The 23,237-nt window shown below is 34.9% G+C and overlaps 1 pseudogene; it reads left to right on the top strand.

Moving 5' to 3' along the window:
• The first annotated feature begins 2,175 nt into the window (after positions 1-2,175).
• On the top strand, positions 2,176-22,490 carry LOC120187784 (annotated as a pseudogene).
• Positions 22,491-23,237: the final 747 nt, after the last annotated feature.

Below are 23,237 nucleotides of genomic sequence, written 5' to 3'. Positions count from 1 at the left end.
AGCCCAAGGGGCATCAACAAGGACAGTTCGAGTACCTTTACTCCTAAACTGAAACCTGCATATATAAACCCTAGAAACTCTCCCGATCTGAAACCATGCCGAATTTTGTCAGTAGGTATACATAAGGAGAAATAGCTCTAGCTTTTAATTTATTTATTTCCTTTTCCTGAATAAATGCATGCGAACTAGAAATCGTGCGGTTAAGTTAAATTTTCCAAACAAATCATGGAACTAGAAAACATGAGGTTAAGATTTATACATTGATAAATAGATTTTTTTTAGTTGGTACTAACTATTCTATTTTTTTTTCATGCATATTACATTGCTCTAATATGTTCATATTGATTTCTTTTGTTTGCATTACATGATCATGGCATAACCAAAAGGTGTTGGCTTGAAAGACTGTTCATCATATTGGAAAAAACTCGTAAATGGACAAAAAGTTTTATGATTAAACAAAATATGATACGACCAGAAAGACATCCGAAGAAACTACGAGGATCGAGGAGTTCTGCACATAGAGAACCGGTATATAAATACCAAAAGTAATCCATAAGATTCTGCCAGATTGATACCAAAGCAGTCTATGGTAAGAGTATCAGTCGGGACATTCAGAGTAGTGGAGATTTTTATGAAGCTCAAGCATGTTATTTGAAGGACTTGAACGCCAAAACGAGAAATTGAGCACAGAAATGAAAACCATGCATGAAGATTTTCAGAAGATCAGTCAAACCTTTCAAAATGCTGGCCTAGGAAGTACCCCCAAGAATGGATAAGGGGTCACCAAGTTGAAAAAACTGCAACATATATGAAGATCTTGTTCAAGAACTTCTTGGACAGAAAGATCTCTTACAAGGAAAATGAGCAACTAGAAGTGACACAGAAAATGAAAGAGAATGTCATGGAAGAGGTTGCAGTCCAGACAAGCAATATGTCCCTTAAGTTGATAGACTAATTTGGCTTTGGAGAAGTTAGGAATGAAATATATCCCTATATGTAAAGTTTTGTTTGATGTACCGAAACTTTTGCGTTCAATGAAATCTGTTCTAAGATGATCACTCTTGAGTAACACCTTTTATACATGCATTTTATTATTGCATTTGTACATTTTTACGTTGTATTTACATTTACACTTTTAAATTTACATCATGCATTAAAACATATTAATTAAATAATAATGTTTATTTATTTTCATATCAAAGAAAAGGGCAGTCTTAATATAACTGGATGTCCTATTCTGGTATTTTAAATAATTTACATTTACATTTTTACATTTGCATATTTACATTTGGCATCTTTGCATTTGTATTGCACAATTTGTATTCTTGTTATTACATTCACATATTTACATTTGCATTTGGCATCTTTGCATTTTTTATGTCATAATACATTAAACATTCATTCATTAAATAAGGATTTCAAACAAGTGATCTGGTTTTTCCTTGAAGCAGAACGCTCAGCACGACACAAGAAAAATGTCTAAAGAAACTGAAGATAGGCTAGCCAAATTTGAGATAAAGCAGAAAGAAATACAAGAGGAATTGAGGAGCAAGTTGGCACAAATCGAAGCTAATTCTCAGATCGATCTATGAACATGAAAAATGATTGATAAGCATTTGACTACTGGAAAGAGTCTTGTTGAAAACCCCACAAATTCTTTGGGTGTTACACCTGTTCATATTCCTGAGTTCACCTCTGTACCCCAGGAAATTCAGTCACCAATTTATTTTGCTGTTAAGAACTCACCATATCAAGCTGGAGCATCGTTCCCCACTGATTGTCCTACTACTTCTGAGTTGAAGCCTGATGAATTTTGTAATGAGGTCCTTGACCTAAACAAATCAGTTGAGAAAATTCACTCAACTACTGGAAAATATAAAGAGGTGATAAAATCTATAGAGACAGTTGAGACATTTTATGGGTTTGATGCCAAAGAACTAAGTTTGGTCCCTGGCCTGGTTATTCCACCAAAGTTCAAGGTTCCAGATTTTGAGAAGTAGAATGGGACTACATGCCCTTCATATCATATCACTATGTATTGTCGTCGTATGACTGGCTATGTAGAGAATGAAAATTGTTGATCCACTGTTTCAAGACAGTTTATCTGGGTCTGCATCCAGATGGTATAATCAGCTAAAACGTCAATACTTCTTGGAGGGATTTAGCTCAAGCTTTTTTGGGTCAATACAAGCACATGACTGATATGGCCCCTGATCGAACAATGTTGCAAAGCATGAATATGAAGTGCAATGAAAGCTTTCGACAATATTCACATGATGGAAAGACGTTGCTTCTCAAGTACATCCACATTGACTGAAAAAGAGTTCACTACTTTGTTCATCAGCACATTAAAATTTCCTTATGTTAATCACATGATAGGGGTTTGTCCCTAATAATTTCTCTGACATCATCATAATGTGAGAAATCATCGAAATGGCTATCAAGAATGGCAAGATAAGAGGCTCTGACAATACTAAAGTCAAGAAAGAAGCTGGGGTTAATACAATGAGGTCTTATTCAGTAAACATGGTGCCAAACCTTATAGAGTGATCAAGAAGAAAAAGAATGTGCAGGGATTTCAATTTCCTCCCTTCTACTGTTCGTGAAAAATTGCATCCAAAAATGCTCTCAGCCAGATCAATTACTCCACAACTTGATCATCACAATGGCCTCCAATGAGAATTGGACCTATAAGGAAGTTCCTTGGATAAATCAGACTAGAATTCCAAATTGTTCAGCTAAGGTTCCTGGTAACCTTAAGGGAAATTTCCAAGACCCTTTAGAGCAAGCAATTCAAAAATGCAAGATAAAGAAGGGGTAAGGTTCAATGTTCATTGTTGCAACGAAACTAATATAACCAAATCCTATGAAATATCAGGCACAGAAAATGGGAAAAGAAATCAAAAGGCTCCCATGGATGTAATTCGAGATTGGCCTATAGGTCTAAGAAGAATAAGGCAGATATAACCCAGAAAACACCTCAGATACCTATATCAGATTTTTCCGAAAACCAGTAAGGCAAGGGAAACTTAAGGAGTCTGGTTAATACTACCCCGTTATAGCTGAAATGAGCATTCAGAACCCCCTCAATAACATGAGAGCATTCATTCGTTCAGAACGATCAAAGAAAGTGATAGCCTCGCGAGCAAGAAAAACTCTAAAGGTGTTTCAAGAATCTATCTCAGACCTATACCCTCATTTTGTTAAAGGTCAATACATTACACCAAGATTGGTGAAGGTGTCACCAAGGCCTTATGCTCATTGCTATGATCAAAATAGCTTCTGTAATTTTCACTTGGGAGTATCTGGACATTCAACAGGGAATATTGGTCACTGTTAAAGGAAATAGAGACGCTCGTCGATAAGGGAGTCTTGACACAAGAAATGATCAAGAAATGGGGAGCAAATAAGGATAAAAATCCTGGGCCAAGTACATACCCAACAATAGAGGAGTGATGAGTCATGATAAATAATAAGTGGAAGTGTTATCTACCACTATAGTACTTTTCTATTTTCAGCATCTTGTTTGAACTTGTTTTTTTTTGCTTTTTCTCCGCCTTTTGTGCAAAAAAATAAATTGTGTTTTATGGTTATGAGCAAAGAATCAAGTTTTAATCTTGAGATTATTGAGTATCAAGTAGATAAATATTCTTTTAAATTTGCAAGAGTTATAGATCTATTGGCAAGTAATAAAATTATATCTTCCAATCCCATCCAACACCAATTACTCGACCTTTACCAAAACCAAATCCTGACACTACATTTATCTGAGACTCGAAGAAATGTCTCTACCTATTTTTGAGACACAAACTCTAGATGTTTACCTTCTCGGGTAGAGTCGATTGATTGATGATACTACCTTCCACCATATAATGACTTTATAAGTCACACATTTGTCTTCCAAATACAAAACCATCATAAACCAAAAGACCTCAAAAGAACCAAACTTTCAATTCGTGAATTTTACTGCAAGAAGAGACGAGATGAGGCATCATGGACCAACTCATTGATGATAATTCGAGGATTAGGGCATACTCAAAGAAGAAGGGGAAAGTGATTGATTGAAATAAATATATCATGCATTAATTACATTTTTCATGTAAATAAAGTTAATCTTGAATATTCATCCCCCTGTGGATACTCTTTTTACAAAGGTTTCTGGTATGAGATGATGAACGACATTGTTTCATTTATCCTTTAATATATATATATATATATCCTTGTTGTCCCCATTTGAGCCTGAATATTTTTCTTCTAATTCAACCCTAACCAAGGATCACTCTCTACATTGGGGGGCAAGGTAAAGGATATGGCTCACAAGAATAAAGATTGTCAATACAGTTTATTACGAAGACAAGTTTCCATGAAGTCATGAAAGTTTTGAACTACAAAGTATGTCAAATACAGAGTGCTTGAAGATCAATTCAATCAAGAATAATGGAAAACCTCCAAAATGCAAAAGGAAAAGGAGGTTCTCAAAGCAATTGAAGTATTATACTCATCCAGCAAAGAAAGAAGAAAAAAAAAGAAAAAAAAGAAAAAGGAAAATTGAATCAAGATGGGTGACTTATTGAGCCTCAAGTTACAAGGTTGATCAAGTACAAATAGAAGAGCAAGAAATGTGGAGATATGAGAAAATGGAAATGAATCCAAAATTGGCAGTCTAGAGGGATCCAGTTGATGGAAAATTCCCAGCAAGGCAGATCCAAGTCAAACAAAACAAGATTGATGGCATCAGAATGAATTGATCCTTGGTTTGATGACCCTTAAACACTTATTTGGGCCTTTTTATCCCTTTTTTTCATAAACCATAAGCCATGGCCTACGTTACGCACCTGAAAAGTCCATTTTAATCGTGCATGGATTTCTAAGTAAAAGAGAATATCTTAAGAATTCATTCCGCCTATCAAGATTGATTTTTATTTGCAAAAATTGGTTTTTAAAATCTTTAATGCATGATATGAAAAATGATAAAAGGAGGGTTCAAGATATAAATTTTTAAAAAAACATCTTTGAAACCAAAGGAGGATTCGAGTTGAAAACCTGAAAAGGCGGCTCGAATATTGAATGGTGCAACAACGACATAAGAGACGATCTTAAGCTCTTAATGAAGCACCACACATCTCAAAAACGTTCCTGAGATTCTGGAAACGAGAAGCATCTCTACAAGATGAGCATAACAACCATTTCTTCAAGTTAGTGGAAGCTCGAAGCGACATACTGAACCAACTTGAAAGAACCTACTTTACCAAAATCAACCACACCTTAAATCAGTCAATAATTTTGACACTTGCCATAGGACTATGATTTTTGAATGATTTAAAAGTGTAGTGATTTATTTGATATTCATTAAACTCATTGTTATGATTCGATATATTGTGAACTTGAAAGGGGTAATACTTTGCAAAATTCTTTCATATTCAATAAAGAAAGGAGAAAAACATTTTCAAACAGTACAGTCTCAAATGAGGAAGGTCCGTAAAGCAATTGTTGCTTATTCTACCTCTGTTGTAGAAAAAGAATGAACGAAGCCAGAAGAATGAAGCGCTTCACATTTTTGAAGGCAAGTGGTCCAAGAAGCCAGAAAGTCTGGAGAATTGAACTTTTGACACTCTCCTATGACATTAGCAATTCATCAAGAAAGATTATCGTTATCTCATGCTGAGGGCGATAAGCATCACCAGACAGATTATTTTCCCCAACCATCAATTCATGTTCTCTAGAAGATACATCATAAAGCCATGAAAAGTCACTACCTGCACTCTGGTTATACCGTGATGCTGGCTCAGTCTTGATACATTATTGCTACTCTTCTATGCTGGTCATTTCTTTGTCAAGATGATATTCATTATGTCTTTCAGAAGATTGCTGAATTTGAATTTGAGGACTTATGGCACAGAATAAGACATTGGAACAGAATCTACCCTTATAGGCCTTTTATATAGGGCAACATTGGTACATGATTCCAAAAGTGAAGATGACAAATTTTACTGTCAACTAAACCGTTCCATAATTCGAAAAGAGTGGGAAATATTGAAGCAGCAGAAGAGACAGTTTGTGTAGCAATCATTGCAAGTAAATGCACCAACAAAAATCTTCAAGCCCATCACAATGATGTTTATTTCTTCCAGTAAGGTTGTTACGCTGGATGCCACTTACAACAAGGTCGAATTCGACAAAACTACTCATCAATTGCTCCAACCGATCATCATTCAGTTCTTGCACATGTTTTCAAAAGTATGCCAAGACAGTAAAAGGCAACTTTTGCATCATTGATCCCAGAGAAAAGAGACAGGACATTGATACCACCATGGAACATGTCTCTATACAGATCCTTGTGTATAGTTTTAGGGAAACCTAGAAGCATTCCACCTCATCAGATTCAAGTGGAACAATTTATCTTTTCAACCCATACCAAATTCCATTTCAGCACTCATCATGAACATACTTCTGGACACTCGAAGGTGGTCATTGTCATAAGCTTCAAAGAGCCTTACAAATCCTTTTGTCAATTTGGCACTTCCTGTACATGTTTATAAACAGTTCAACTTTGTTCTTGGATCCCAGGAAGGCCATCATTCTTTGTCAATGGAAAAGCATCAGCACATGGAGGAAGCAGAATAAGAGAAAATTGTTCTCAATTGGCAGAATTATGAATAGCCCTTTTCAGTGTAGTAGCATGAAAATGCTTCGAATCTACAAATTCTGGCTCTACATCGAATATACTGTGATATTCCAGTCCAAACATTAACTGGAGCAAGTGCCATGTGCTCATAGTAGAAATAAGAAGACTCAATAGCATCTTCTGGAAGTGTTCTTTGAGTTATCTGATCTGGTTTGGTATGAACCCCAAAACTAATCATTGGATTTGAAAGATGAATTTGCTCATAGTATAAATAAGAAGACTCAATAGCATCTTTGGAAGTGTTCTTTGAGTTATCTGATCTGGTTTGGTATGAACCCCAAAACCAATCATTGGATTTGAAAGATGAATTTTCTCATAGTAGAAATAAGGAGACCAATAGCATCTTCTGGAAGTGTTCTTTGAGTTATCTGATCTGATTCGGTAGGAACCCCAGAACCGATCATTGGAATTGAAAGATGAACTGCATGATCATCTTCATTAAGAAGCTTGTTTTCAAGCTTCCTCTGCTTCTTCCTTTCCACAAATTATAGCCCAAGTTTTGCCTTTGCTTGTAATTGGGATCATTGCATAATGGCTTATCTTCTACCATAAGAAGTGCATCAGTAACCTTAGCCATTTGATCAGCACATATAAAATCTGTCAATTCTGCAATTGATGAATCTGAACCATCTCTCCATGGTTATTGAAGCCTCAGCTATGAGAATCCCATTTTTGTCAAGTATAACAGTTTACTCCTCATCAGAATCAGAATTCATGATTTCCTTGATATCAGAAGAACTATCAATATATGTGAAATCTGAAAGATCGCTTCATAATCATATGAGTGTTATCAGGATCAACATGTTGCATGGGTGCGGATTTTTGATGAGCTTGTACCATTGTCTATGTAGTCTTTCCATTGCATCAGATTACTGTTTGCATAAATTGGTTTCTCTCCACAGAAAAGTATATTTCAGAGATGGCCTTCACTGAAAGATGATAAGCCACGTGTCAGCCTGGAACGATTACCAAGCTATTTTTACTACTCTGTCCGACTAAATCCCTCCAGATACAGAAAATGGTCACCTCATTCAGAAGACACATATCTCAGACGTTTCTGTCAGAATGATTGAGTACTTCTTAAGTTTGTGACAATATCAAGAGAATTTTCCAGTTACTTGACAATATTATGTTTAGTGACACAGAATGAGAGTATTCATGATAAACATATTTGGAGCACGAATAAAGGCACAAGTATCCACCACAGTGTATTGTCAAAATTGAACCTTGTAGGGATCATGATATTCAAGTCAAACAGACGTCGAGAGTAAACCAGAAAAAAAAATTGAGGCATCTAGAAAGCCCAATTTAGACAGATCTAGAGGGACATATTGAAGGCCAATTTCAACCAGAAATAGAATATTGGAGCATTTTGAAGGCTCACAGCAATATGAATATTTGGGCATTTTTGGAGTTCATCTCAACAAGAAGTAATTGAGCAACTTTTAACATCTGTATCAGCAAATGTTGGGGCATTTTAAAGGTTCCTTCAGACAGATCTATGTGGGCATTTTGAAGGCTCAGATTAACAAGAAGCAAATATCGGGCATGCTGAAAGCCCATTTCAATCAGAATTAGGATTGTTGATGCATTTTGAACGATCGTATCAGCAATTGTTGGGGCATGCTGAAGGCCCACATCATCATGTGTCAAGATCATTGACTTGAACAGATATTTCCAATGAGACAGAAAGGTATGAAGAATGAAAATGGTGAAACAATGACAATGAAGCTGACTATACATAATTGCTTCGTTCATCAGGCAGTTACATTATGATCATGTTGTTGAAAAAATATCTACTCAGCAAATATGTTTTCAAATACTCAATCTTCTTAACCATGTGTCACATGATAGCGTGTTCCTTGTTAAGCTACATCACAATCGCATGAATAAAGATGGTCCCTTTGTAGACCATTCGATCCAAGGATCAGTTCCTCGAGACCTCAAAATCTGAATTTGGCCGTTGTGTGTCGGTGATGATTGGAAATATTTCTTTGAGATTCCTAGCAGTTAGATTCAACCATAATGTTGAGATTATGAAGCTGTTTTCACATCAGTTTTTTGCGTGATGACATGAAAGGGACTCAACTCTCCCTTATATTACTGTTATTCCGTTGTTATTGGGATCATCATTGCTAGCCAGGGTGAACTGAGTTTTCATCTATTTTGGTTTTATCATGGGTGTTCATCCCCAGCGGCAAGAATTCCATGAACCTCTTCCTGTACATGGCCCTATAGCTGATATGTTTCTAATTCTTACAACGCTCATTACAGAAGAAAACGTGATCAGTATTATATTTGCCTTTGCCAGATATGAAAACGTGATCAGTTGGTATCTCCTATTTAATTCGACACTAGTACATTTTGTGAATTGACCAACTTTTTGGTCATACTAATATCACACTTGAATCTCCATGAGTTTTGCTATCAATGGTCTTTGAAATCATTAAAAGCTTGAAACTAGGCAAAGAGCTTCAATGATTAAGAAATCTTGGCAGAAGCCACAGAAAAGGATGAATGTGTGTCAAACGCTTTATGAATGTCTGAGCAAAAACCACAAGAAAGGATGAATGTGTGTTGTCAAATGTTTACAAACATCTGAGCAGAAGCCGCATAAAAGGATGAATGTGTTGTCAAGTGTTTTACATCTCGACAGAAACCACAGGAAAAAAATGAATGTATTGTCAAATGTTTTATGAACTAGTGATATGGCTGAACAATGTTGTGATCATATGGTTTCCATTTTTGATCCAGATGAAGTCTGTCTTCTTCAACCCCAAGATTAGAAGTTGAGATATGATGAAGATTTCTTTCCACAGAAGGAGAGCTGAAATTTTAACAACAAGAAACTATTGGAGCCAACTAAGATCAAACAATAGGTTTTTGTTTAAAACATCTTTACATGATATGGTTTGAGTTGCTTTGTTCGAGATCCAATTAGATGTGGAGACATGAAAGGAATTGGAATAAATCCTTGTGATATGTTTCAAGAGTCAAATCAGAACAGACTCTACTCTCCTAATTAATCCCTGCTGAGTCAGACATATCACATCTACACTCTTCAAAATGATTCTCTTTTAAAGTGAAAACTTTATGGGATTTCTACACAAGTCCAAACAAATAAAGTTGGTTTTATCCAAGACAAAATGGGGCATTAAGGTCATAATTCTGACTACGATAAGAGTTCCACAAATGAAACAATTCTTCTGAGACTTTCATGAAGCAAAGAATACATAAAGATACAAGTTGATCAGATGGTTCTTCAAAAATGCAAGCTTGATAGCATAAGTTGCTACACTGATATCCAGAGGTGACCCTGGCAATAAATGATGAAGTGGAGGAAAACCGAGTTCACCATTTTGAAGTCAAATGAAGATTGCATCAACATTCATGCATCATATTTAGACATTTGCAAAATACGAGCATTTTCATTCATTTTATCCATATTGAATATTTGACAGGAATTTCAAAAATTTTAGCAAAGATACAAATCCATCATCTGATGGATCAGCTTTTCCAGAAAAATTTCATAATAAGAAGAACTCATCTGAAGAAGGAAGAAGAAATTCATAATGAGAAGAATTTGTTCAACCTTTTGCTCAAATCCATCATCTGATGGATCAGCTTTTCCAGAAAAAGTTCATAATGAGAAGAACTCATCTGAAGAAGGAAGAAGAAATTCATAATGAGAAGAATTTGTTCAACCTTTTGCTCAAATCCATCATCTGATGGATCAGTTTTCCAGAAAAAGTTCATAATGAGAAGAACTCATCTGAAGAAGGAAGAAGAAATTCATAATGAGAAGAATTTGTTCAACCTTTTGCTCAAATCCATCATCTGATGGATCAGCTTTTCCAGAAAAAGTTCATAATGAGAAGAACTCATCTGAAAGAAGGAAGAAGAAATTCATTATGAGAAGAATTTGTTCAAACTTTTGCTCAAATCCATCATCTGATGGATCAACTTTTCCAGAAAAAGTTCATAATGAGAAGAACTCATCTGAAGAAGGAATAAGAAATTCATAATGAGAAGAATTTGTTCAACCTTTTGCTCAAATCCATCATCTGATGGATCAGCTTTTCCAGAAAAAGTTCATAATGAGAAGAACTCATCTGAAGAAGGAAGAAGAAATTCATAATGAGAAGAATTTGTTCAACCTTTTGCTCAAATCCATCATCTGATGGATCAGCTTTTCCAGAAAAAGTTCATAATGAGAAGAACTCATCTGAAGAAGGAAGAAGAAATTCATAATGAGAAGAATTTGTTCAACCTTTTGCTCAAATCCATCATCTGATGGATCAGCTTTTCCAGAAAAAGTTCATAATGAGAAGAACTCATCTGAAGAAGGAAGAAGAAATTCATAATGAGAAGAATTTGTTCAACCTTTTGCTCAAATCCATCATCTGATGGATCAGCTTTTCCAGAAAAAGTTCATAATGAGAAGAACTCATCTGAAGAAGGAAGAAGAAATTCATAATGAGAAGATTTGTTCAACCTTTTGCTCAAATCCATCATCTGATGGATCAGCTTTTCCAGAAAAGTTCATAATGAGAAGAACTCATCTGAAGAAGGAAGAAGAAATTCATAATGAGAAGAATTTGTTCAACCTTTGCTCAAATCCATCATCTGATGGATCAGCTTTTCCAGAAAAAGTTCATAATGAGAAGAACTCATTGAAGAAGGAAGAAGAAATTCATAATAGAAGAATTTGTTCAACCTTTTCTCAAATCCATCATCTGATGGATCAGCTTTTCCAGAAAAAGTTTATAATGAGAAGAACTCATCTGAAAGAAGAAGAAGAAATTCATAATGAGAAGAATTTGTTCAACCTTTTGCTCAAATCCATCATCTGATGGATCAGCTTTTCCAGAAAAAGTTAATGAGAAGAACTCATCTGAAGAAGGAAGAAGAAATTCATAATGAGAAGAATTTGTTCAACCTTTTGCTCAAATCCATCTGATGGATCAGCTTTTCCAGAAAAAGTTCATAATGAGAAGAACTCATCTGAAGAAGGAAGAAGAAATTCATAATGAGAAGAATTTGTTCAACCTTTTGCTCAAATCCATCATCTTATGGATCAGCTTTTCCAGAAAAAGTAATGAGAAGAAACTCATTGAAGAAGAAGGAAGAAGAATTCATAATGAGAAGAATTTGTTCAACCTTTTGCTCAAATCCATCATGATGGATCAACTTTTCCAGAAAAAGTTCAAAATGAGAAGAACTCATTTGAAGGAGAAGAAAAAGTTCACAATGAGAAGAGCTTATTCAACCTTCACATAATTCTATCACAGAAGCAGATAGATTAGCATCAGCTTTTCCAGAGAAAGTTCATAATGAGAAGAAACTCATCTGAAGAAGAAGAAGTTCACAATGAGAAGCTTGTTCAACCTTTTGCATAATTCTATTACAGAAAGAGATAGATTAGCATCAAACTTTCCAGAGAAAGTTCATAATGAGAAGAACTCATCTGAAGGGGAAAGAAAAAAGTTCATAATGAGAAGAACGTATTCAACCTTTTGAATGACTCTATCACAGAAGGAAATAGGTCAACATCATCCCAGCGGAAAAGTTCATAATGAGAAGAGCTAATCCCAAAGAAGAATTATTTCAACATTCCCATCATAATCAAGGGAAGCCAAATGAAAAAATTATTGTCTTTTTCGTCTTTGCTCTATTCTTGTTAACACAAGGATGAGCAAAGAGGGCATCTGTAGACATCAATTTTTTTTAAATTTATTATTATTATTATTTATTATTATTTAATATATTATTATTTATTAATATTACAAAACCCAAATCGAGGCCCAATTACAAACTGGCCAGATCCAGAAGCCCATAACAAACCCTAAACCTAATTTAGGGTTTATATCATCCAGCCGCCTCTTCAACTACCACGCGGCGTCTCCTCTGCTGCCAACACCACTGCCGACGCTCCACCAGTGCCACGCCTCCGATGAAGACTCCAGAAGACTCAGAGCAGCGCACGTTGAAGTCTAGAGTGAGTCACCACTATAGTTTGGTGACTCAACTAAACTTTGCCCTATTATCCGGTCCGAAGAAGACACTGTGGTGGCTATAAAAGCCACCACCGAACCTGCAAAAAAAGGAGGAGAGGAAGGACCGGAGATAACAAACAACAGCAAGCCAAACAAAACCCATAGCAACAAATCAGTTTTAGAGAGGGCGAGAGAATTCTGGTTCTCTTCAGTATTGAGAGAAAAGGGAGAAAAGAGAATGAGAGAGCTGGCCCTTCGGGCCATCCATTTGGGGAATTTATACCCCTTCCCGAACGACGTCGTTTGGGAAGGGGTATATGCGTAATTACATGTATGGCTAAACCCTTTCCGTAGCCATCCGAGTTTTGTAATCATTCATTTTAGTCACTAAAAACTAACTTCTGAATGTTCTAATTCAGTCTTCAAATTTTATTTTATTATGTTTTAATCCTTACCAGTATTAAATAATATATTTAGGATAAATATCATATTTAGTCCCTATAATTTAATATTTCTATTTTAATCACTGATTAAATAAATAATGGTTAATACACTACTAGTATATTTTATGATAATTCTAATCATGTCTCTTAAATATTATATTTTATAATTTGATCATTAAATTTTATATAATCTTAATTTAACCATAGTTTTATTATTTTTAAGTTCATATTTAAATATGATCCATTAGTTTTTAATATTACTTTTAATTTTTTAATTTTTATTGTTATTTTATTTTTATTACGTTGATATATGTTTAAATTATTTCCATGATAATTTTATTATTATTAAGTTATATAAATATATTTATATAATTTATTATTTATTTCTATTTGTATTCAATAAAAATCCTATTTATAAATTTAATTTTATAAATTACTTTTAAGAAAAATAAACATTTTTGATATGTATTTATATTTAATATCTAAGAAAGAGCTGTCTTAAAATACCTAGAAGTCATTTTCTGATATTCTTAAATAAATAAATGTCCTTTTATAAATTGTATATATTAATCTATTTTTAGATAAATGTTTAATATTTATTTATTTTTTAATATCAAAGGAAGGCGGTCTTAAAAACCTAGAAGCTCTTTTCTGATATTTCTAAATAAATAAATATCTTATATAAATTAATAAATTACTTAAAATTATAATAAATTTAAATTAAATATATTTTGAATTTTAATTTTTAATAATAGAGATAATTTATAATTAAAAAGTACCAATTTGGGCGTTGTAGGGGTGCTAATCCTTCCCTAAACGTAACCGACCACGAATCCTTTTTATTATTAAAAAGAACGAATTTTTGGTTAAAAACGCAGATCAGTTTATCTTTAATTGATGTTTTTTAAAAAACTCTTTTAAAAGATATTTTTTAGGCATTCGACCTACTGACCCAAAAGGCCGATGGCGACTCCCAAATTATTTTCAAAACCATTTATTCACATCATTTTCCCGTCAAGTAATATTTCGTGCCGGACGAAAACCGGTTACGACAACACTAAAACTCAAATATTTCTTTTTCAGTTTATGCTTTAAGAGTTCAATTTTTTTAACTTGTCTTCACATAATCGGTGCTTTGTAAAGTGAAGAATCTCGATTTATTAAGGTAAGTTTTTTAACTACAATTGATAATTATATGTGAATGACGGCATCATTAGGTTGTTAGTTGATAGACTGGGAAGTGATACTTTATTACTTAATAGATCTTTTTTTCACATGCATTGGTGTGCACTATATTGCATTTAATGTGAAAGATGGGTGAATGTTATTAGAGATGGTATAAAAAGGATTCATCATAGTGTTCTTTTTTGAAGTGCTACTTTGAAAAGGTGGGAAAATTTGAAGAGGGCGTCAATTGCGCATTTCAACAGTAAAAAAGTTATGTGTGATGTTAGAACACGATGAATTCTACCTTTTTGATGCTCCAATCAGCTTTATCTTACAAGGATGTTTTTCCTTATTTTTGCATCGATGATTGTGATAAACTTCATATATTTATGAGATCACCGAAGGCTTTTCAGGTACAAAATATGTGAAGAATCTTTATTTTTCGAGTATTTGTAGGATTATGATGGCATTGAATGAATCGGTTGCACATAGTAATATCACTATTTCAAGAATGACAAAATCATGTGGAAAAGTTTGAGAAATATTTGAGTGATATGGAAGGTATTATGGGAGTTGCCACACTTTTAGACCTAAGTACAAAACAACTTTTTTGGAGTATTATTTTGAGAATATTTACGGGGATATGTCGAATATGAAGTTGAGAGAAGTGTGGAACTATGTGGGATTTGGTCACATAATATCAAGAAAGTTGTGTCCTCAAAGAATGAACCTCAATCATTCAACGTGCATCTTTAGATAGTGTTCCAGTTGATTTGGGAAGCCCTAGTGATTTTGACGCTTATGTTTCAAGTAAGAAACAAAAGACATTAAAAGTCAATTATGAGGTAGATCATTACTTGGAAGTGAATGTTATTCCTAGGATGTCGGAGTTTAATATATTGACTTGATGGAAGACAATCGGGTCACAATTTCCTATCGTGCAAGCTATCAGATATATTTATGCTATTTCAGTTTCTATTGTTGCTTCAGAGTATACTTTTAGTACCAAAGAGAGTTTGTGAATGTACAACGTAGTATACTTCATCCTTCAATTGTAGAAGCCTTAGCATGTTGTCAAAATTGGTTATCGGCAGAAGAAGATACATACTTTACTTTTACTAATAGATTTATCGAGTAATTTTATTACTTTTGGCCTATATGTTTGATTATTTCTTACTAGATTTCTTTTCATTTATGTTTTATGAACTAATCGAATGAAGGAAACTTTTATGAAGATGGTGAACTCGAGCAAGATGAGATAACAGTAATGATTTTATATTTATTTATTTTATTATAATATATTTTATATATTAATATGTATAAATTTTTTATAGAATTTGAGTGATTAGATAAGATTGAAGAATGATTAACCGTGATAGTGGAGGATCTTTTTCATTGGATTATGTTTATGTCTAGTTTATTGAAATTTATGTGTGAACTTTAGCTTATTAAACTATATTATGAATTGTAATTTTAATTATGGGCTTGTAACTTTATGTATCTAGTATTTGAACTTGTTTGTTTTTGTTAGATTTGTGTTTTCAACTTTTTATTTTTATTTTTTTGAATAAAAATATAAGCATTAATCCGGGTTGGGTCGGGTATCATATCAATAGATCAGGTCAGGTTCGGGTTAGGTGAATTTTTTTTGTTTCGGGTCGGGTCAGGTTTCAAGTGGAGATGTTAGAATTTTCGGATCGGGTGGGTCGAAAATCTGACCCGATCCATGCACATCCCTAGTTGAGTTTGCTACTTCTGCGTCAGTTCCTTCAACAACATTCACTCCAGATCAGTACAAGCAGATTTTATAGCTTCTCAACAATCCCAGATTTGGTGATTCAATAGCTAATGATATGGGTAATGTTTATGTTTATCCTCCTAAGACTCTTACTTGGATTCTTGACACCAATGCAACTGATCACGTGATATATGATTTTACTTGCTTGATTAATCTTGTCTCTTGTGCTTCTGAGTCTCGGTTAGTTCACCGACCTAATGGTTGAGTCTACGAATGGGCATAAGATCCGGACCCGACAAGTTCCAACCCAACTCAATCCGATCTGATCGGGTCGGGTTATTTAAAAAAATTTCGGGTTCGAGTTGAAATCGGGTTTAAGGTTAAAAACCCGAGTACTCGACCAAACCCAGACACATTAAATATTCTCTTTCCCCAATTCATTCTTTGCTCTCATTTTCCTTCTTTCTTTTTTTCTGCACAGAGAACTCACGGACGAACGATAAGTTTGTTTGTTTTTTTCATTTTCATGCAAAAATTTGAATTTTATGGAGTTTTTAGTTCATCATTTCATCACACACTAAAAATCAAATCTTTCTTTTTTAGTTTATGCCTTCAAGAGTTCCATTTTTTTAACTTGTCTTCCCATAATGTGTGTTTTGTAAAAGTGAAGAATCTCAATTTTATTAAGGTAAGTATTTTTTTTAACTACAGTTGATAATTGTAGTGTGAATGATGTCATCATTAGGTTGTTAGTTGATAGATTGGGAGGTGATACTTTATTACTTAATGGATCCTTTTTTACATGCATTATTGCACATATATTGCATTTAATTGCATTTAATTGTGAAAGATGAGTTAAATGTGATTAGAGATGGTATAGAAAGTATTTGTCATAGTTCTTTTTTGGAGTGCTACTCTAAAAAGGTGGGAAAGATTTGAAGAGGCACTTCAATTGCGCATTTCAACAGTAAAATAATTATGTGCTGATGTTAGAACACAATGGAATTCTACCTTTTGATGCTCTAATCAACTTTATCTTTCAAGGATTTTTTCCTTACTTTTGCATCAAAGATTTGTGATAAACGTAAGATGTTTTATGAGATCCTAGAAGGCTTTTTAGGTACAAAATATGCGATGAAGAATCTTTATTTTTTTGAGTATTTGTAGAATTAGGGTGGCATTGAATAAATGGGTTGCACATAGTATATCACCATTTCAAGAATTGAAAAAAACATGTTGAAAAACTGAGAAATATTGGAGTGACACGGATGATATTATGGGAGTTGCCACACTTTTAGACCTAAGGTACAAAAAAACTTTTTTTGGAGTATTATTTTGAGAACATTTAGGGGGATACTGTCGAATATGAAGTTGAGAGAAGTGTGGAACTATGTCAGGATTTGGTCACATAATATCAAGAAAGATTGGTGTCCTCAAAGAAGGAACCTCAATCCTTCAACAGTACATCTTTAGATAGTGTTCCAGTTGATTTGGGAAGCCCTAGTGATTTTAACGCTTATGTTTCAAGGAAAAATCAAAAGACATTAAAAGTCAATTCTGAGTTAGATCATTACTTGGAAGTGGATGTTCCTAAGACGTCAGACTTTGATATATTGACTTGGTGGAAGACAATCGGGTCACAATTTCCTATCCTGCAAGCTATCGCTAAAGATATTTATGCTATTTCAGTTTCTATTATTGCTTCAGAGTATACTTTTAGTATCGGAGGGGGTTTGGTGAATACACAACGTAGTAGACTTCATCCTTCAACTATAGAAGCCTTAACATGTCAAAATTGATTATCGGCAGAAGGAGAAGGTACATACTTTACTTTTTACTTAATAGACTTATCGAATAATTTATTACTTTTGGCCTATATGTTTGATAATTATTTCTTACTAGATTTCTTTTCATTTATGTATTATGATCAAATTTAAATAAAGGAAGCTTTTCTGAAGATGGTGAACTAGGGCAAGATGATATAACGGTAATGATTTTATATTTATTATTTTATTATAATATTTTTATATATTAATATATATAAATTTATTTTATAGGATTTTAGTGGTTTGATAAGATTGAAGAATGCGGTGATAGTGGAGGATCTTTTCATTGGACGTTTATGTTTATGTCTAGTTATTGAAATTTATGTGTGAATTTTAGCTTATTAAACTAATATGGATTGTAATTTAATTATGGGCTTGTACTTTAACTAACTAGTATTTGAATTTTTTTGTTAGATTTGTGTTTTCAACTTTTATTTTTTTGAATAAAAATAAACATTAATCCGGGTCTGGTCGGGTATATCTATAGTTCAGGTCGGGCTCGGGTTAGGTGAAATTTTTGTGTGTTTCGGGTCAAGTCAGTTTTCGAGTGGAGGTGTTAGAATTTTCAGGTCGAATTAGATCGCGTGGGTCAAAAATTTAACCAGATCCATGCACATCTTGAGTTTGTTACTCCTGCGTCAATTCCTTCAACAATATTCACTCTAGATCAGTACAGGCATATTTTAGAGCTTCTGAACAATCCCAGATTTGGTGATTCAATAGCTAATGATATGGGTAATGTTTTTGTTAGTCTTATAGTTTATTTTTTTAATTTTTAAATTGTTAAGGCGTAAATGACGATCCATGCTTGTCCTTACGTGGCACCAGTTCAGATAAGTTTGAATGTCCATCCACGCCTTTCATGACGTTGTGCTAGTTCGGACAAAATCTACAAAGGCGTGGATGACAATATACGTCTTATCAAGAAGGGTTCTAAATTGATAAAATTTTAAGAAAATATGTAGGTAATTATTTTTTGTATGATGATTTTTCGGTAAAAAGCCAATTATTTATGACTAAAATATTTTTGCCTAAATTCCGGGTGCGGTGTTAAAGAAAAACAAACAAGTGTCGGCAGTTGGCACCCAAAACAAAAGGGCAACAAGCCACTAAGTCCAGTAACCTAAGGAAAAATAATAATAAGTTTGGATAGAAATTAATAACACTTCTTTTAATTTATTGCAAAGTATTCCCACTTGATTAATTAAGAATAAATAGTAATAAAGTTAATTCCAAACCAACCCCACTTCTCATATTATTTCCTTTTCTTTTCCTTTAAACGAAATTCCACCTCACTTTCGCTCCCAAAAGCCTATAAATTAGAGCATTACCCGTCTCGTTTGAGCAACCAAAACAGAGCAAAGTTTTTCAAGCTTAAGAAAACACAGAATCAAAGCAATTTATTTTCATTGATTTTATTTCCTTTAAAAAGATCCCAGTTCTTTTCCTTGTGTAAACGTAAACAACTTTCTTTTACTCTATTTATTCGTTTCTAATTCTATCTCCTTTTGATTTCTTAAACTAAACAGCAAAAACTTTTTTTTTTGCTTCCATTATGTCTCCAAGCTTGAGTAAGGTTAATTCTGGTGCTTCAGGCCTTGTTGATGGCCACCATAACCAGTCTTTAATCTCCCTGGAAGGTTCAAACTTCCTTGTCAATGGCCACGTTTTTCTCACCGACGTCCCTGATAACATCACGGTAACTCCTTCCGCCGATAAATCATTATCCACCTTCGGATCCTTTGTAGGATTTGACGCTGTTGAATCCGACAGCCGCCATGTTGTCCCCATCGGGAAGCTGAAGAACATCAAGTTCATGAGCATCTTCAGGTTCAAAGTCTGGTGGACTACTCATTGGGTTGGTTCCAATGGGAAAGACCTTGAAAACGAGACCCAAATGGTGATTCTCGATAAATCGGACTCCGGCAGGCCTTTTGCCCTCCTCCTCCCCCTCCTCGAAGGCCCCTTCAGGGCTTCGATTCAACCCGGTGCCGAAGACAACGTTGATATCTGCGTCGAAAGCGGCTCCACTGCGGTCACCTCCGCTACTTTCCGGAGTGTTCTTTACGTTCACGTCGGCGAAGATCCGTTCAATTTGGTCAAGGAAGCCATGAAAGTGGTGAAGGAGCACCTTGGAACCTTCAAGTTATTGGAAGAGAAAAACCCACCGGGTATCGTGGACAAATTCGGTTGGTGCACGTGGGATGCATTTTATCTTACTGTGCACCCTCAAGGTGTTTGGGAAGGTGTGAAGGGATTGGTGGAAGGTGGGTGCCCACCAGGACTGGTGCTGATCGATGACGGGTGGCAATCCATTAGCCATGATGAGGACCCCGTCACCAAAGAGGGCATGAATTGCGCGGTGGCCGGTGAACAAATGCCATGCAGGCTGTTGAAGTTTCAAGAGAATTACAAGTTTAGGGACTACGTTAGCCCTCGGAGTTTGGCCAACGGGTCCGCTAAAAAGGGCATGGGTGCCTTTATTAAGGACCTTAAGGAGGAATTTAACACCGTGGACTTTGTTTATGTGTGGCATGCCTTGTGTGGATATTGGGGTGGTTTAAGGCCTAATGTCCCTGGCTTGCCGGAAACCAAGGTTATTAAGCCGGAACTGTCGCCGGGATTGAAGAAAACGATGGAGGATCTCGCCGTTGATAAGATTGTCAACACCGGTATCGGGTTGGTGCCGCCGGAGAAGGCCGATGAACTTTATGAAGGACTTCATTCTCACTTGGAAAATGTCGGAATTGATGGAGTTAAAGTTGACGTTATCCATGTAAGTTATTTACCCATACTTTTTTTCTTTTCAATTAAAAAAGGTTTCAATGTTAAAATATTCTTTTATGGGTGAGATCTGAAAACTAGTCCTTGTCTTCTAGAAAATTCATGAAAATGAAAAATTGACCATCGGCGGCCAAATCTTAATCTCTTTTCTCCTTTTACTTTGACTAAGTTTAATTAAAATAAAGACAAAATTTTGGTTGGCGTATTTCACATTTGGTCGGCAAGAAACTACAGGTTATTTTATTGCTATTTCTCAACAAATCTTTATCATAAAATTTTAAAAGTTTTCTTTCAGCAGTTGGTTGGTCCCATGGACACCTAGCCTTTTCCCCAATCCAATATCATAATATTAAATTTGATGTTATCCTAATTTAAATATTTAATCATGTTTTTTTTTTCTTTTTTGAAACAGCTGTTGGAAATGTTGTGTGAAAATTACGGTGGAAGAGTTGAGCTTGCAAAAGCTTATTTTAAAGCGTTGACGGATTCACTGAGAAAGCATTTCAAAGGCAACGGCGTTATTGCCAGTATGGAGCACTGCAATGATTTCATGTTTCTTGGAACAGAAGCCATTTGTCTTGGTCGCGTCGGTAAGTGATTCATTTCGATTTGTATTTAATTTTTTTTATCACTATCAAAAGTGTATAATTCATAATTAAAGAAAATTAAAATAGTTTGAGATGACATAAATAAAATAATATTAAATACTTCACTTTATAATTCATATTGAAGTTTTTGGGCTTTTGTTCTGATGGGTTTGTTTGTTTTATAGGGGACGATTTTTGGTGCACTGATCCATCAGGTGACCCTAATGGCACATTTTGGCTCCAAGGATGTCACATGGTTCACTGTGCTTATAACAGTCTATGGATGGGCAACTTTATCCACCCTGACTGGGACATGTTCCAGTCCACTCACCCTTGTGCCGAGTTCCATGCTGCTTCAAGGGCCATCTCCGTGGCCCGATTTATGTGAGCGACACGGTCGGCAACCACAACTTTTCGCTCCTCAAACGTATCGTCCTGCCCGACGGATCGATCCTCCGCTGCCAGTACTATGCACTTCCAACCAGGGATTGCCTCTTTGAAGACCCTCTACATGATGGCAAAACCATGCTCAAAATCTGGAACTTGAACAAGGTTTGTCATTCCTACGTATTTGGCAATATTTTTTCCCTAACCCTTGTAAATAATGAATGAACTAACGATTTAGCCTTTTTTTTGGACAGTATACTGGTGTGCTCGGCGCATTTAACTGTCAAGGTGGCGGATGGTGCCGTGAAACTAGAAGAAACCAATGCTTTTTGCAGTTTTCGCAAACGGTGACTGCCGAGATGAATCCGAACAACATCGAATGGGACAGTGGGAAGAACCCTATTTCGATCGAAGGCGTCCAAGTTTTCGCCATGTATTTTTCTCAGTCCAAGAAACTAGTCCTCTCAAAACCGGCTGAAAACATTGGAATCTCACTGAAACCATTTGACTTCGAGCTCGTAACTATCTCACCGGTCACCGTCTTGGCTGGAAAATCAGTCCAATTCGCTCCCATTGGGCTGGTCAACATGCTTAACACCGGCGGTGCCAACCAGTCATTAGTCTACAACGAAAGCTTGGTTCGGATTGAAGTGAAGGGAAGCGGTGAAATGAGAGCCTTTGCTTCGGACAAGCCGACAGCTTGCACGATTGACGGAAAAGATGTGGAGTTTGAGGTCGAGAATCACATGGTTGTTGTTCATGTTCCATGGTCTGCTTCATCTGGTTTATCCACATTAGAGTATCTGTTTTAAGTCGCTGATTTTAGTGGCTTCATAGGTATATGATATATTTATTTCAATCAAATCGAGTGAAAACTATAGTATTTAAGGAGTTACCTAAATGAATTATTAGTAATTTCTCTTTATATGTGCTCTTCGAGATTTCTCTTTACCCTATGTTTACAAGGGTAATTGTCCTCAAATTTTAGTTGGGTTGAAGGGATATTTGGGTTAGAATTTTGAAATTGACATAAACGATGAAAAATTAATTAAAAAATGAGAATCGTACCAGTAAAGAAGATATTTAGTTTTTTAAGAAAGAAATTATAATTAAAAATTTGAAGATATAAAATTTGTATCCTTAAAAAAATTAAGTATATAAAATTTATAGTTTATGTTATTGTAAATCACTTCCATCCTTTTTCTAGTAGTTTATGGCAATCGATTAGGTATAATTTTTATTGTGTGGGCCTAAAAAATTCAGTGGATCTAAGCCCGTCCTCAAGAACTAATAGTACAAAATATGAACAAAAGAATCCATATTCCACCCACTGGATACAATAGAAAAAACCCAAGGTAAAAGGAAGACCTATAATACTAAGTGCGGGCTAAAATAAGGCTGTGATCCGCTTCACAGCCCACTACACGAGCTATTTGGAAGATCATAGAATTAAATCATTTATTCAAACAATCGGTGCAAGATTGGTACCATATTGAACGACAGTTCCTTGATGTTGTCCAAAAAAAAGCGACTTATAAAAATGGGAAACGATTTAAGAAATTTTTATCATCGAGTTGAAAAGTATTTGGATAACATAAGGCACATGGCATATGAAAATGGTAAA

Source organism: Hibiscus syriacus, unplaced genomic scaffold (assembly GCF_006381635.1).
Source record: "Hibiscus syriacus cultivar Baekdansim isolate YM2019G1 unplaced genomic scaffold, ASM638163v2 tig00113725_pilon, whole genome shotgun sequence".
Classification (NCBI taxonomy): domain Eukaryota; kingdom Viridiplantae; phylum Streptophyta; class Magnoliopsida; order Malvales; family Malvaceae; genus Hibiscus; species Hibiscus syriacus.
The sequence above is the reverse complement of the archived record's forward strand: the minus strand, read 5'-3'. Positions and strand labels throughout refer to the sequence as shown.